Genomic DNA, 15981 nt, shown 5'->3' with positions numbered 1-15981 from the left:
CCACTTCCAGGGTTTTAGAGACTTGGTTCTTCTGACAATGGCTACGATGTACACCTAATCTACCACTGGCCATTGTATATGCATAGGCTCCACTATACTGGTAGAGGGGGGAGGGGCGAATTATAATATAGAGAAAAAACTTTAGCAAAGTTTTCCTTTAAAGAGGTTGCCCAAACTTCTAGGTTTGATCACTTGTAATACATGTGATTGACCAGGGGTCTGCTGCCTGGAACCCCCACCAATCAGCTGGGCCTGGGTCCAGAGGCGTAACTTGAAGCTCCTGGGCCCTGATGCAAAACTTGTAACAGGGACCCCAACTATAATGCTTAACTTATAGTACTGGGTTCCCTATATGGAGAAAAGAGGCCTTATGGGCCCCCTAAGGCTCCAGGGCCCGGGTGCAACCGCATCCCCTGCATCCTCTATAGTTACGCCCCTGCCTGGGTCTGTATTCTGATGTACCAAGGTACTTTGTGGCAGATGGCTTCATACATTGCACGGGGATCCGGTAATAGGAATAGGATCCAGCCTGCAGTACCATGCCAGGCCACTGTATGGAGCTATTGTAAGGAGGGTCAGTGATACTGCTTTCATTTGCTGACACTATTTGTACTATATATGCTTTCCATTTGCAGTAATAATGAGGCTCTGCTGCCACCTTGTGGCTAAATGGTTTATTTGTGCCAGCTCTTGGATGAAGGCTAAGTCCTGCCCCCAGGACTCATGACAGTGGTCATCTTGGCTCATAGATTGTGGTGCGTGTGGCAGCAACAGTGACACAGTGCAGCTAAGGGACAGAGTCTGCTGTAGTAGGACTGCTGCCTGGCAGAGGAGAACTACAAGTGCCAGGCTGCAGGAGAGGAGCTGCTACTGGTTCACTGGAAGAGCACCTGGAGAAGTGCATAGAGGTGCCAGGGATTGGAGAGAAAGCACAGCTGGGGGCATTGCCCGATTCTGGAGGAACAGCTTAGGTGGGTCAGGCTCCTGACCTTGAACAAGCCAGTGACAGCTGTGACTCTTGTGCAACGGGGCATAAGTGAGGCCGGCCTCTGTAAACACCAGTTAGACAGCAGATCAGCTGAAGGGAGTTTGGGAATTTGAGGATGGTTTATTGGAGATTGAACCTGAATTTATGGATTAGGTCAATTGACAGCACCCCTGTTTAGGCACGTTCATCCATTTGTACATAAAGCATTATTACGGTAATGGTGATAGTGTAGTATGAGATTAGACAGGACACACCAGGATCTCTCTTCAGGAAGCGGGTACGTGTATTTGTATATACTCTTACCCAGAGGGAACTCCGCTCCAGATCTAATATAGACATTCATACAGCTTTATACCAAGTAGGCTGCATATGCACTGCTTCACGGCTAGTGATTAAACTCTACTTTCACTTTAAACAAAGAACCAGAAGGGGGGGGCGGGGGGGTTGCAGAGTTCTCTCAGCATCAAATAACACTTAGATACAGTTAGATACAGTTTACACGGCTGACAGAAGGATACAGTATTTTTAGAAGAAAAGATTTTAGTTAACTACATTTTGCATAAGGGGGAAGAGAAGTTAATAAGGCAGAAGTTAGTGAGCGGCAGCTTCATCCTATGTGCACAGAAACATTTAGAAGTAGCAGGGAAATCTATAATATACTTTAGCTTTCTGGCTGATAACAGAAAGCAATAGCAGCTGCTACAATATTAATGATGATGATTATCCGTTCAGTCTCATCCGACCCTCCGTCACTCTTTGGATCAATGTTCTCCACGCATTCTTTTCTTTCACGGCTTCTTTCAGTTCCGCCATTGACATGTTGGTGGTGCCTTGATTGTATCCGGCCATCTTCTTCTTTGTGGTCCTGATCTTCTCTTCCCACTGACCTCGCCGAGCATCAGTGCTGTTTCCAGTGAGTTTGCGCGCATTACGTGGCCAAACAATGAGAGCCACTGTTTGATGATTTTGCCCTCGATTTGATGCGATCTAACACTACCTTGTTCGCTGTCATGGCGGTCCGAGGTATCCGCAGCGTTCTCCTCCACCACCAGAGTTCAAACACATCAGTTTTCTTTCCTTTGACTGAGTTCTCATACCACAATCGCACATCAAAGGGTTAATGCTGATAGTTCACTATATCTCAGTTTAACTGTTCAGTTGTTTTTTTGTGTTCTTAACCCTTTGCAATCCAATTTTGGATTCAGAGTTTCCTAGGGGGCTTTAACTTTCTGCCATTATACAATGGCGCCATCTGCTGGCTAGAGCCAGTACTATAGTATGGGACATACTGGAGAGGTCCCCGAAAACAGAGTGGCCAGTAATATACAGTAAGAATACCCTGCCGGTTGTCTTCCGACCTCGGAGCTGTACAGCCTTTAATCAGAATGTCGGAAGACATCAGACAGTGGATTGAAAAGGGTTAAAGGAAGTCTGTTACTCGTAACCCAATATACCGTTATGTTGTTATAAGGCACCCATTGTTACCTTTATCTTTTGCTAAAGTGTCTCCAATGCAAAGATATCGGCCAATATGTTTCTCCCACGCCGTATGCTTATGAGCCCCGGACCATCCAGCCTTTTCTGCTAAAAACCACGCCTTTCTTGCTGAGTGACGCCTCCAGGTCTTCATGCTGGAGACGTCATGCGTTCCACCTGCAATGCGCTTGCACCACATTGATCGGACACATGCGCAGCAGCTCATTCTTGGCCGGACTGGGTTAATAGACCAAATTTAGGTGACAGACTTCTTCAAATAAATATGATGCCCTTTGGTTTACTCCATCTGTTGTATCGTACTCTAAACCTGCATCTATCATGCAAGGCTACCATGAGGATAAGTCATGAATCCTACAAGTAGGACAACCCCTTTAAACTTTACAGCTCTCACAAGTTATGGCCCTTGGTCACATTTTTTTGTTTACTGGCCCTTTAAAGACAGTATTGTTATTTAATGGGCTGGTTCTCCCTGCACAGGAGCCGAGTTTCCTAGTTTTGAAGCCCCCTATCCTCCTGTCAGCGCACGGCCCTGACAAAATTGTCCTTGTGGGAAAAAAAGAATGAAACATCATTTTCCTGCCGTCATGTTCATTTTTTGCTGTTCTGAAAACCACATTCCCACTGGAAATCTCCGGCAGCAGGATAAGAATCTCAAGCATGCTGACATCCCAGATTACTGAGAGCTGCGCCTCCCGAACATCTCCCCCCTGATGAAGCTGCAGCGCTGGAAAGGTGGCATGCAGGAGGCGTTGGACCTTCTGCGCTGGTGCTTGAAACACAGAAGGCAGATCTCTAGGACCCTGGAGGGTGAGACGAGTGCTGGATACAGTAATGTATGCATTCCAGAGGGCCATGGACGGTCATATTAAGTTATTCAGTAGAGATGAGCGAGCACCAAAATGCTCGGGTGCTCGTTGCTCGAGTCGAACTTTTCGTAATGCTCGAGAGCTCGTTTCAAGTAACGAACCCTATTGAAGTCAATGGGTGACTCGAGCATTTTTGTATGGGACCGATGCTTCGCATAGGTGATGACTTGTCAAACACCAGAAAACATCATAAAGTCATGGAAACACCACAGAAACGGATAGGGAAGGGCAGGGGCAGCATGCATGGCTGCATCTGAGGCTCCCAGGTCCCACTATTAAGCCACAATGGGGGCAAGAGTCTGGCATCACCCCCCCCCCCCCAACAATTTACTTCGGACAAACCCTCATTAGCAAGGCACATGGGCTGGCACATATTAGCTAAGCAACACACTACCTGCAACCCAGGACAATCACTGCCTGCGGGTGACACCGCTGCCTCTTCTCCTGGGTTACATGCTGGCATTGCTGTCCAACCCCTGCACACGACCCTGCGTCCACAGCGCACACAAAAGTTTCCCTGCACATCGTTCAGCTGCCCTCATGCCACACGCTCGCTTAATAGCTACACCACCCTCATGTCTATTTATAAGTGCATACCGGAGGAGGAGGAACCGGAGGCACACACTGCAGAGGGTTGGCAGGGCCAGGCAGCGACTCTCTTTGAAAGTGTGGGCAATAGTCCACAATGCTGTTGAGAATTGATGATAATTTGACTTACAATCATCATTCCAATCCCGTGCCACCTCCGTCATAAAATTGTCAGGAGCCGCAAACGTGGGCATAAAGGGGACTCAGGTGCCAGCCCTTCTACACATTTCTACAATGCAGTAATACTCTCTGTGGGAAGCACGTGAGTGGGCCCAAGGTCAGGCTCGGTCCCAGCCTCCACCTTGTATGACCCAAGGTGCCACGAGTTACACAGCAATGGGAAATCCATGTGTCCCCACACAATTCATTCTGTGTAGGTATCAGATAGCTCAACACCCCAATGGGAAATCTTTGAGTTCCTTGGGCTCGCCTATGCTGTCGGTGCACAAAGATGGTATTACACAGGAAGAAATCAGAGTGCCCAAACATGGCAGAGTTTCACCCCGCCAAGGGCCTCGGCTCACATTTCTACCCTAGTCAGTGTATTTTTGCCAGACAGGTAAAGCACCGAATGGGAAGTCTTTGTGCACCCACAGCATAGGCGAACCCCAGAAACCCAAGGAAAGTATTACACATAAAGAAATCAGAGCACCCAAACATGGCAGTTTCACCCTGCCAAAGACCTCGGCCTCGGCTCACACCCTCATTAATCGTGGGCATAAAGCAGACTCGGATGCTAGTGCAGCAGTGAATGTCTCATTAATGCAGTAACGCTCCTTTTGTTTGGCCCAAACCAGTGTCTCAGATAACTGTGGTAACACAAGAGAAAATACATGTTGCCCAGCGCTGATCCCCAGACCCCAAGCAGGAGGAGGAGGTGGCATAATAAGGCCTAGAAACTATGACCGAGGTAGGACCCGCAATAGTCTGTGTGGGAAGTACGTGAGTGGGCCCTGGGTCAGGCTTGGTCCAAGCCTCCACCTTGTGTGACCCAAGGTGCCGTGAGTTAAATAGCTATGGGAAATCCATGGGTCCCCACACACTTTATTCTGTATAGGTGTCAGATAGCTCAACACCACAATGGGAAGTCTTTGAGTTCCTTGGGCTCGCCTATGCTATAGGTGCACAAAGATGGTATTACACAGGAAGAAATCAAAGTGCCCAAACATGGCAGAGTTTCACCCCGCCAAGGACCTCTGCCTTGGCCCACATTTCTGCCCAAGTCAGTCAGTGTATTTGTGCCAGATAGGTAAAACATCTTGATGGGAAGTCTTTGTGCACCCACAGTATAGGCAGACCCCTGTAACATTCCTGTAGCAAGAGTATAGGTAGACCCCAGTAACATTTCTGTAGCAAAAGTATAGGTGAACCCCTTAAACCATTCAGTAGAAACTGCATAGGCGGACTCCAGTAACATTTCTATAGCAAGAGTATACCAAACAGGAAGAAGATATCAGCAGTAGTGTGTAAATCCAATAAGGTTGAACAAATGTCCTGCACGCCCACTACGTTTGGGATCCAGACCAAACCATTCCTGGTATAGATTTGAAGAAACGATGAAGGCAACAGTTTGCGGTGCAAAGCAATAAAGGTTTCTTTATTCCTCCCAAAACATGTAAACACAACGTTTCGACTCCATGAGTCTTTGTCAAGTACATATTTGACAAAGACTCATGGAGTCGAAACGTCGTGTTTACATGTTTTGGGAGGAATAAAGAAACCTTTATTGCTTTGCACCGCAAACTGCTGCCTTCATCGTTTCTTCAAATCTATAGCAAGAGTATAGGCGGACCCCAGTAACATTTCTGTAGCAAAAGTATAGGCGAACTACTCACACCATTCAGTAGAAACTGCATAGGTGGACCCTTGTAATATTTCTGTAGCAAGAGTGTAGGCGAACCCCTGAAAAAATTTGGTTACCAAAAGTGTAGGCAAAGGCCAGAAAAATTATTTTGATAACAGTTTAGGCGAGGGCCAGAATAATTGGTGTACCAAGAGTACAAGTGCACCCCTGAAAAATTGCTCAACCACGAGGGCAGGTGAAACCCATAAACATTTCTTAAAGATACAGCTCGCTGTTGCTTAATTTGTAACAGAGCCTGGAGGCAGCCCTGTGAAAAAAATTGGTTTCTGTTAAAGTATCATTACTTTTTAAACTTTGAAAAATTGTAAAAAAAAAAACAAAACTTTTAAACAGAGCCTTTTTGGCCACAGAAAAATTGGCAGTCCAGCGTGATGACATGCTGTTTTAAGAGGAGGAGGAGTAATAATATCCGAGAGTGATTGACAAAGCTAATTTCCCCTTTTTTTGTGGTGATTAAGGATGCATTTTTCTCCAGTTGCAGCGAAAAGAATCATTAGGTTCTGCTTCTTTCAGCCGGTGGAGAAGAGAAGTCTGGGGAAATCCAGCCTTTGTTCATCTTTATGAGTGTAAGCATGTCGGCACTGGCAGTTGACAGGCGGGTACGCTTATCCGTGATGATTCCCCCAGCTGCACTAAACACCCTCTCTGACAAGACACTAGCGGCAGGGCAGGCCAGCACCTCCAGGGCGTACAGCGCAAGTTCGTGCCACGTGTCTAGCTTTGACACCCAATAGTTGTATGGAGCAGAGGCATCATGGAGGACACTGGTACGATCAGCTACGTACTCCCTCACCATCTTTTTACAGTGCTTCCTCTGACTCAGCCTTGACTGGGGAGTGGTGACACAGTCTTGCTGGGAGCCATAAAGCTGGCAAAGGCCTTGGAGAGTGTTCCCCTGTGTGCGCTGGACATGCTGCCTGATCCCTGCATCTCCCCTGCTACTTGCCCCTCGGAACTGTGCCTTCTGCTACTAGCGATGTCTGATGGGAACTTTAGCATCACTTTTTCCACCAGGGCCCTGTGGTATTGCATCACACTCGTACCCCTTTCCTCTTTGGGAATGAGAGTGGAAAGGTTCTCCTTATACCGTGGGTCGAGAAGGGTGTACACCCAGTGTGGGCCAGAATTCGTCTAACACGAGGGTCATGGGAAAGACAGCCTAACATGAAGTCCGCCATGTGTGCCAGGGTCGCAGTACACAACACATCGCTGTCCTCACTAAGAAGATGACTTTCAGGATCCTCCTCCTCTACAGCCCATACATGCTGAACAGATGAGAGGCAAGCAGCATGGGTACCCTCTGCAGTGTGGCCAGCTGTCTCTTCCCCCTCCTCCTCCTCCTCCTCCAAAACGCGCTGAGATATAGACATGAGGGTGGTCTGGCTATCAAGCGACATACTGTCATCCCCCATCTCCTGTTCCAACCGCAAAGCATCGGCCTTTATGCTTAGCAGCGAACTTCTTGGCAGGCAAAGCAGCAGGATTGTAACGTTAATGATTGCCGCATCGCCGCTCACCATCTGGGTAGACTCCTCAAAGTTTCCGATGACCTGGCAGATATCTGCCATCCATGCCCACTCCTCAGTAAAGAATTGAGCACTAAAACAGTTCAAGGCCTGAGCAACAGTTTTTTAGCTATTTGTCTTTGTCCCTAATGGTGTGCACACCTACAGTCAATTTGAGGCTGGCCTCACTTACGTATGCTGTGTGGAAGCACTAATTCGACCAACTCTGGATAAGGATGAGTTCACACTTACCCTTTGTGCCTGAGAGGTTTAGTAGGAACTTGCATCAGACAGCACACATGTGCTGTCTGATTTACACGGACACAGTTCATAGACATGCATTAGTATGCCCTATTTCTCGTCCGTGTCTGGAATAGGACACGCAATGAGTTTTCTCACATGGACCATTAGTCCATATGGAAAAATGTCAATCTGCATATGCCATAGACTATAATGGACAGCACACAGCCCCAAATTCACTAGTGTGCCACAGGCTTAATCCAGAGTTGGGGGCATACTAGGGACGCTGACTCTGTATGAAAGTACAATGGAGAAGCTATTTCTATATGGGGACATAATAGAGATACTTACTGCAGGTACATGGTGAAACAATGCGGACACTTATTATATAGGCGCACTAAATTTATGGGGGTACAACAGGAACATTATTTCTGTGTTGGATCTAAACATGGCACGTACTATATGGGTGCACAATGGGCACAGTATAGGACCAGAAGGAGGCTCTAATACTTTGTGGAGCACAAAAAAAGGATACTATTACTATATGGGGCAACAAGCAGAGCGTTGTTATTGTCAGGGGCTCTATAGATGGAGTCTTTGTTTAGACACGGGCAAAAGTAAGGATGTGCTGAAAAAAGGGAGGAGCCAAAAAATGTTCATGTGTTAAATTCTGCAGGTAAAACGAAAAAAGTATCATATCTACAAGATTACTTGGTTTCTCTTACTGAGAACAATAACATTAAATTCTGCAGAAATGAGTCATTGTTGAAAGAAGTCATCATAGTGCTCCGGGCCAGATAGAGAAGAAAAGGTAAAAAAATGACTCCGACTAGAGAGGACATCACCTGCAAGTTATGAGAATTCTCTGTACTAGAAGGCCTGCAGAGTATATGTATATATATAGTTGGGGGTTGGATGAGTAGGAAAAGTCTGGACCCCCTATGGTCATACAATTCATCTGCAGAGATGGAGTGAGTCTTGCGTGGCCATTAGTGTGCCATGGTTGTCTGGGTATAAATTTGTGCTTATGCTGTAACCTGATGAGTTTGTTCTTTCTACTGGATGTATTCCCAGTACTTGTCTGGATGATTGGGATGAGCCTAGTTCTTGAATTGATGCATTACATAGCTCCATAAATCAGGTGAGTGTGATGCTGGAATGCCTAAATGATCAAGATTCCCGTGGTAAATCCAATAATCCCAGACTCTTGACTTCCTATGGTGTCCATCACTTACTGTATCTAGACCAAGAAATGTGCTCGGTTGAGACCTATCAACCTCTTAATGAGATATTGATGACATCTTGTCAAGAGCAATTATGGAAACATGTGAGACTGTCAAACATACACATTCGCCTCCCACGTCAATTTTTGGTTATCGTTTCGAAAGTTTTTTTTTAACTTTCGTGTGTCAATTAAAACTTTTGGGCACCTGGCCAAAAAGTCATCATGTTTCAAAAATATCTTGATGAGAAGATCTACCATGATGCATCTTACAAAGAAATGATAAAACCATAAGAGGGAGAGAGAGGGGCCCGCTGAGGTCCGGTTGCACAATATGGCCCTATGCCCATTCTGATCTGGCACCGTTCTGATTTCTCGCTGCGTAATAGCTGTTTTAAGTGTAGAAACTCATAAGACACAGATGATGGCTTCTTATTGTCTCCTGGGATGGTTGTGATGTACAGTAGGTTAGTCATTAGAACAAATCACAGATTCAGGCTGGATTTAGAAAAGAGTAGTTTTGTCTCCCACGCTTTGCTGGAATGTGCAGAATGCAGAAGCTCACCAGTTATGGGTTGGAGTTGTAGACAAATTATTATGACAAGAATACGAGAGGAGAGGTGGAAGTTCAGGCTTGTGAGCGCCAACAGGACTTTTATGGGAAACCAATGGGAATTCAAGAGTAATCATAATGCCATTTGCTCATTAAGCCTTCCTGGCATCAAACCCTTAGTGTGCTTTAACAAGTGGCAGAGAATTCCATCAGACAAACCTGCAACAAAGATCCACGTGATTCATATGTGCATCTTGATGTGAATCCGCCGCCGTGTTGCTGTGGGTTGCCTCAAACATTTTGCTGCAAATTCCCATTGTGATGAAATTATACTGGTAGATCATCACCCTTCTTTGTGTGTCAATCTGCCACCTTTCTGGTCTGGCAAAAGCTGAGTGGATTTAGACAGGTAGTTAAGTCCATTTCCTGTCAAGTAAAGCTTTCACACCTGTACCAGAGGGGCATTTCATCCTTTTTGCTCCTCTTGGGACCTGCAAGGAAGCCCTTAGTTGTAGTCAGAATGAAATTAGCCATTTGCAGGAGGTCCAATTGTCTCCCTGACCCTCCAATATACATTCTCCAGACTTGCTGACTGCAATTCCCCACCACTGAGATGGGACAAAGAAAAAAGCTTAGCAGGTCCCAGCTCAACAGCAATTATATTTGTGAAACCATCACTGTACCATGGACGCAGTGTATTCACTCCCGTCGCTGTGAAACCCCCGCAACCCACAGAAATGAATGCCTGCAAAGTTAATCATCTGTCGCATATAATATTTGGTATCCACTTGTAGGTAAATTCATTGTATGAAACATGGCAACCATGGCTCCCATTTCGGAGGGCTCCCTGGGGAAACATGGCTAAATTTGGTTTCCATATGGAAAATCTGTGCATTTACTTAACCAGCTTTCAGTGATGTCATAACTAGGATGGTAGAGGTGGGACCCCGAGTGTTCTTCCACCCATTGTCAGACCCATCAGTTGAATATAAATGCAGGACTGTCCCCCGTTCCAGGACTGTGTGAAACAACTTTATAGGCTGGTATTTTGAACTATTTTCTCCCTTTTTGTTTTCATACTGTTTGTTTATTTGTAGCTCCTCCCCTTCTCTAAATATGTGCTTTTGTAGATTTTTTACCTAAACACTACTTATCCTCTTTAGAGTAAAGCTTTAAAGGGGTTGTCCCGCGAAAGCAAGTGGGGTTATACACTTCTGTATGGCCATATTAATGCACTTTGTAATGTACATTGTGCATTAAATATGAGCCATACAGAAGTTATTCACTTACCTGTTCCTTTGCTAGCGTCCTCGTCACCATGGTGCCGTCTAATTTCAGCGTCTAATCTCCCGATTAGACGCGCTTGCGCAGTCCGGTCTTCTCCCTTCTGAATGGGGCCGCTCGTGCCGGAGAGCTGGTCCTCGTAGCTCCGCCCCGTCACGTGTGCCGATTCCAGCCAATCAGGAGGCTGGAATCGGCAATGGAACGCACAGATCCCACGGTACACCATGGGAGAAGACCTGCGGTCCACCGTGGGTGAAGATCCCGGCGGCCATCTTAGCAAGGTAAGTAAGAAGTCGCTGCAGCGCGGGGATTCGGGTAAGTACTATCCGGTTTGTTTTTTTTACCCCTGCATCGGGTTTGTCTCGCGCCGAATGGGGGGCCTATTGAAAAAAAAAAACCCGTTTCGGCGCGGGACAACCCCTTTAAACTTTATTAGTCAGTTTCCTTGAACGCTCTAAGCGATCCATATCCAAGAAGTGTAAGAGTCGTGAGTCGGCTGGTAGAAACCGAGTTGGCTGACCTACCTGTCAGAAATGGTCGGTGGTGGCAGTAAGTTGGGGCATACTATGCCGTGTAGACTGCAATTGGGCTCTATGTTGCATGAGCACAGGATCCAGGAAGCTAGAATAAAGTCAACCCTACAGTCTGTCCCTGGGTGGGTCACTAGGACCCTTAAATACTGTTACCGTGACATAAGTCAGAATCCACATGTAGGACATACAGATTTTGGTGCACATCGGTCCATGGTGGAATTTTCCATGACATGTGAAAGCTCTTCTAATCTTTTTTATGTATGAAAGATGCATTGATGAAGACTCACTTCTTAAGAAAATCTGAATCAAAATCCACGTTAGGATATGCTAACATGGCAGAAGCACCAAGTTTTCGGCTTTGCGATGTGGTTTTGGGCGCAGATCCGCATGCGGAATTTGCCCTGTCAATGGGCGAAATCTGAAGGCAGAATTGTGAAGTGGAAACTAACATTTCCTCATCAGTGGAAAAACAACTGCTACCAACAATATTTAAAGGTACACTACACAAAAATGTCCAAATGTAACACAAAGCCTTCTTACAGATGTCCTAAAAACGATTCCGAGTCAAGAAATGACATCACTTTTGTTGTCTTATGTAGATTTCAAGTCCACACTTAGGAAATAAACCGTATTGTTAAGCCTTCCGCAAGGATTTTCATCATAGTCATTTATAGACTTTTAAGATGCAGATTTAAAGGGGTTGTCCCATGAAATCAAGTGGGGTTCAGCACTTCTGTATGGCCATATTAATGTACTTTGTAATGTACATCGTGCATTAAATATGAGCCATACAGAAGTTATTCACTTACCTGCTCCGGTGCTGGCGTCCTCGTCTCCATGGCTCCGACTAATTTCTGTATCTTCTGCCTTCTTTAGACGCGCTTGCGCTCTCCGGTCTTCTGCTGTGTTGACTGGGGCCGCTCGCGCCGGAGAGCTGGTCTGCGCGTCGTCATCGTAGCTCCGCCCCGTCACGTGGTGCCGATCAGCCAATTAGGAGGCTGTAATCGGCAGTGGAACGCAAGACATCCATGGTGCACCATGGGAGAAAACCGCGGTGCATCATGGGAGAAAACCGCGGTGCATCCTTGGGAAAGGACCGGCGGCCATCTTTAAAAGAAGAAAAGAAGAAACTGCCTGAACGGGGATGCAGGTAAGCGATTTTTTTTTTTAAATAACAAAGGGATTGTTTTTAACGGGGCACAATGTGGGGGTATGTAGAAAAAAAAAATGTTTGATTTTGCCGCGGGACAACCCCTTTAATGCAGAAGTGGCTCAGAGTAGCGGTAAAACCAGCTGTAAAAGCCAGCATGTGAATAAGGCCATAGAATACGTCCAGACGTAGTGGATTCCCGGCAGCAAGAAATTAGCTTTGAATATTGGTGTTGATCCCTGTAAAAATTTGCTACAGTGGGCTTTATTTCTAGTAAGTTGTTTTTATTAGTAGAGTTGTCTCAAAATGGAATTATTTGGAAGAGGAACAGTTCTTGGGGACTATCTGGGGAAAATGTTCCAAGTCCCAATGACGACACCTAATGACCCAAGAGTAGATATTTGATCTTGAAGTGCCTGGAACAAAGAAAACAAATAACATCACGGCACCGCAGAGCGCAATGGAAAAAAAAATTGAAAAAAGTCCATAAAAATGTCAACACGGTGCAGTAATAATAATACGGCGACTGTTTTCTTTATGATAACTGCCAGAGTCGAGCACCTCTTAGGTCAAAGAGACAAGTCCTACGGGTTTACGGTCTGTATATCTCGAGGAATTAGTATTTATATGCATTATAATTCGAAGAGCATCATAAAAGTAAATCTACACTTCTGGGAATTGTCATCAGTCCCAAAGAGGATTATAGAATCCATGGTAGAGCAGCCAATCCCGCGGCCGTGTCAAAAACGGCAGATGACATTTAATGTTGTAAAATTGTAAAGGTCATAGTATTATTGTATAAGGTCTTCAGACTACAAAACTAACCCAGCAGCCGATGGCTTTAATGTGGAAAAATGTAGCAGCCAAATTTGAAAAAAAAATTAAAATTATGCGCTCATTGTCAAAAAGATCAGGCCCCCAGAAGAAGTTGCCTTTTTGCTGCAAAACCCGGCATGCCGTTCCATCTCAGGCAGATCTGTAAATGATGAGAGTTGTGGTGATTAGTTTTGGTCACCAGAGGCCCTAAAAGTGGTTCCCCCTTGGCCTATAAGAGGCTCTCGGAGGCTCCTTGTGTGTAGTGATCTCTTCTTCCGCTTGTAGAGCTTGTTGGCCACTAGATGCCTCTACGACACAGAGAAGAGACTTCACCCGTTACCAGAGTCTGAGAGGGGCGCATTATTGGAATGTTAGAAGCTGGATGGTCGTATCAATAAATTGTTCCCCCACCGGACCGTTCTGACCAGACTGTGAGGAGGTATTGGGACCACTGGATGTGTAAGGGCACACAAGGTGACCGGGCTCAGGATGCCCCCGACAGACCACCAGTAGAGAGGAGCGTCTGATTGTCCAACAAGCACCAACTGTTTCATTGTCCACCAACCAGAGACAGGGGGCATCATTGTTATGCCCCTGTGTCTGTCTGAACAATTTCCAGGCTTTTGGCTAAAGGACGTTTGGTCTCACGACACCCATTACATGTACGGCCTCTGACACCCACTGTCACCTCTGTTTGTAGTGATGTTATGAATAATGAAACTGGATGCTACGGAGTAGAACCGGGTTGTCTTCAGTGATAAATCCAGGTTTAGTTTGGGCGCTGACAACGGCCGTGTTCATCTCTGGAGACCTCGGGGTGAGCGCCTCAATCCTCCCTCTGCTAAGGAGCTGCACACTGCACTGGGACAGCCTGCAAGTTTGCACGATCTAAAGGCTCAGTTACAGAAAATATGGAGTGATATGCTGCAGGATACCATACAGAGCCTGTATATCTCCATGCCCAACCGTATCACATCTTGTATCCAAGCTAGAGGCAGTACAGCAGGGTCCTAGAACCTCCATGCCCACCCGTATCACATCCTGTATCCAAACTAGAGGTGATACAACAGGGTACTACAGCCTTCATGCCCGCCCGTATCACATCTTGTAACCAAGCTACAGACTGTACAATGAGGTACTAGAACCTCCATGCCCACCCGCGGCGGGCCATACCTAAAACCTTATGGGTTGCTGATGAGTGGTGGGTACCAGGGGAGGGGGTAACTGACCCATCTAAAGAACCCTATCATTCCTCTTTCCCCCACTTACTTTTGATCCACCATATCGGGCAAACTGAATGAATAGAGCATTGCCCACCAGTGTTGGGAGCCAGTAGTAGTCCCATGGGTGGTCCTACACCGCACATATCCAGGCCCAGTGCAGGATCCCAGACTGAGAACTAGTATCTACCCGATGGATCCCCAAGACATTTTATCAGTTAGATATCTTGTGGTATAAAGACTGGTCACAGAGCTGTTTGCTGGCCAGGCCCTTCCCCAACGTATATTCTTGTCCGCCATACAAATAACCATCGGGATACGTAGCTGACAGGCCTCGGCCTCTTTTACTACCTTCTTGCAATGTGGTGTGTGACACATTTATGACCCTGAGATTATCCATCTGCCGCTCAGCAGGCCATTGGGCCTGAACAATAGGAGAGGTGGAGCTTAGCAGGATCCCATTTATGGGAAGAACACAAACTTTTATGGCCGGCTGGTAATGGAGGTAAACAGAACAAAGCATACAATGTCAATTCTCATCGGGTCGCAGGAGTTTATACCGTGCCCTGCGCTATTTACAAAACCCTAATGTGCTGCTGCCGCCACCGTCCCGCATTACGATCGTGCTGATTACTTTTATGGCTAAACCTCCCGCTTCTAATCTCGGGTTGAAACTCATTTAATAACGTTGTATTTCTGCCATATTTTTAATCATGATGTTATATGTAATCCTCCTAATCCCTTCTATTCTAGCCGCAGGACGGATACTAGAAAGTGCATCTGATGGCTCGCATTCTATTCACATTGCGGTAATACTTCTGCTGGATAAGAAAAATCAATTTGTAGAACAGGGAGTATTTATCTTCCATTTCTGTTAACCCTTTCACTGCTAAGGATGCATGTAATAGGCCGTGACCGTGAAGCAATCACTGCGGCTAGAATATAATGCTTAGCATCATAGTAACCCCGCCTTGGGTGGGCAGGGGTTCCTGCAAATGAGCATACAGTTACGACTAGAGATGAGCGAGCACCAAAATGCTCGGGTGCTCGTTACTCGGGACGAAATTATCGCGATGCTCGAGGGTTCGTTTCGAGTAACAAACCCCATTGAAGTCAATGGGCGACCCGAGCATTTTTGTATTTCGCCGATGCTCTCTAAGGTTTTCATTTGTGAAAATCTGGGCGATTCAAGAAAGTGATGGGAACGAAACAGAAACGGATAGGGCAGGCGAGGGGCTACATGTTGGGCTGCATCTCAAGTTCCCAGGTCCCACTATTAAGCCACAATAGCGGCAAGAGTGCCCCCCCCCCCTCCCAACAACTTTTACTTCTGAAAAGCCCTCATTAGCAATGGATACCTTAGCTAAGCACCACACTACCTCCAACAAAGCACAATCACTGCCTGCATGACACTCCGCTGCCACTTCTCCTGGGTTACATGCTGCCCAACCCCCCTCCCCCCTGCACGACGCAGTGTCCACAGCGCACACCAAAGTGTCCCTGCGCAGCCTTCAGCTACACTCATACCACACCACCCTCATGTCTATTTATAAGTGCGTCTGCCATGAGGAGGAACCGCAGGCACACACTGCAGAGGGTTGGCACGGCTAGGCAGCGACCCTCTTTAAAAGGGGCAATAGCCCACAATGCTGTAC

Source organism: Eleutherodactylus coqui, chromosome 1 (assembly GCF_035609145.1).
Source record: "Eleutherodactylus coqui strain aEleCoq1 chromosome 1, aEleCoq1.hap1, whole genome shotgun sequence".
Classification (NCBI taxonomy): domain Eukaryota; kingdom Metazoa; phylum Chordata; class Amphibia; order Anura; family Eleutherodactylidae; genus Eleutherodactylus; species Eleutherodactylus coqui.
This window is presented reverse-complemented; position numbering follows the sequence as displayed.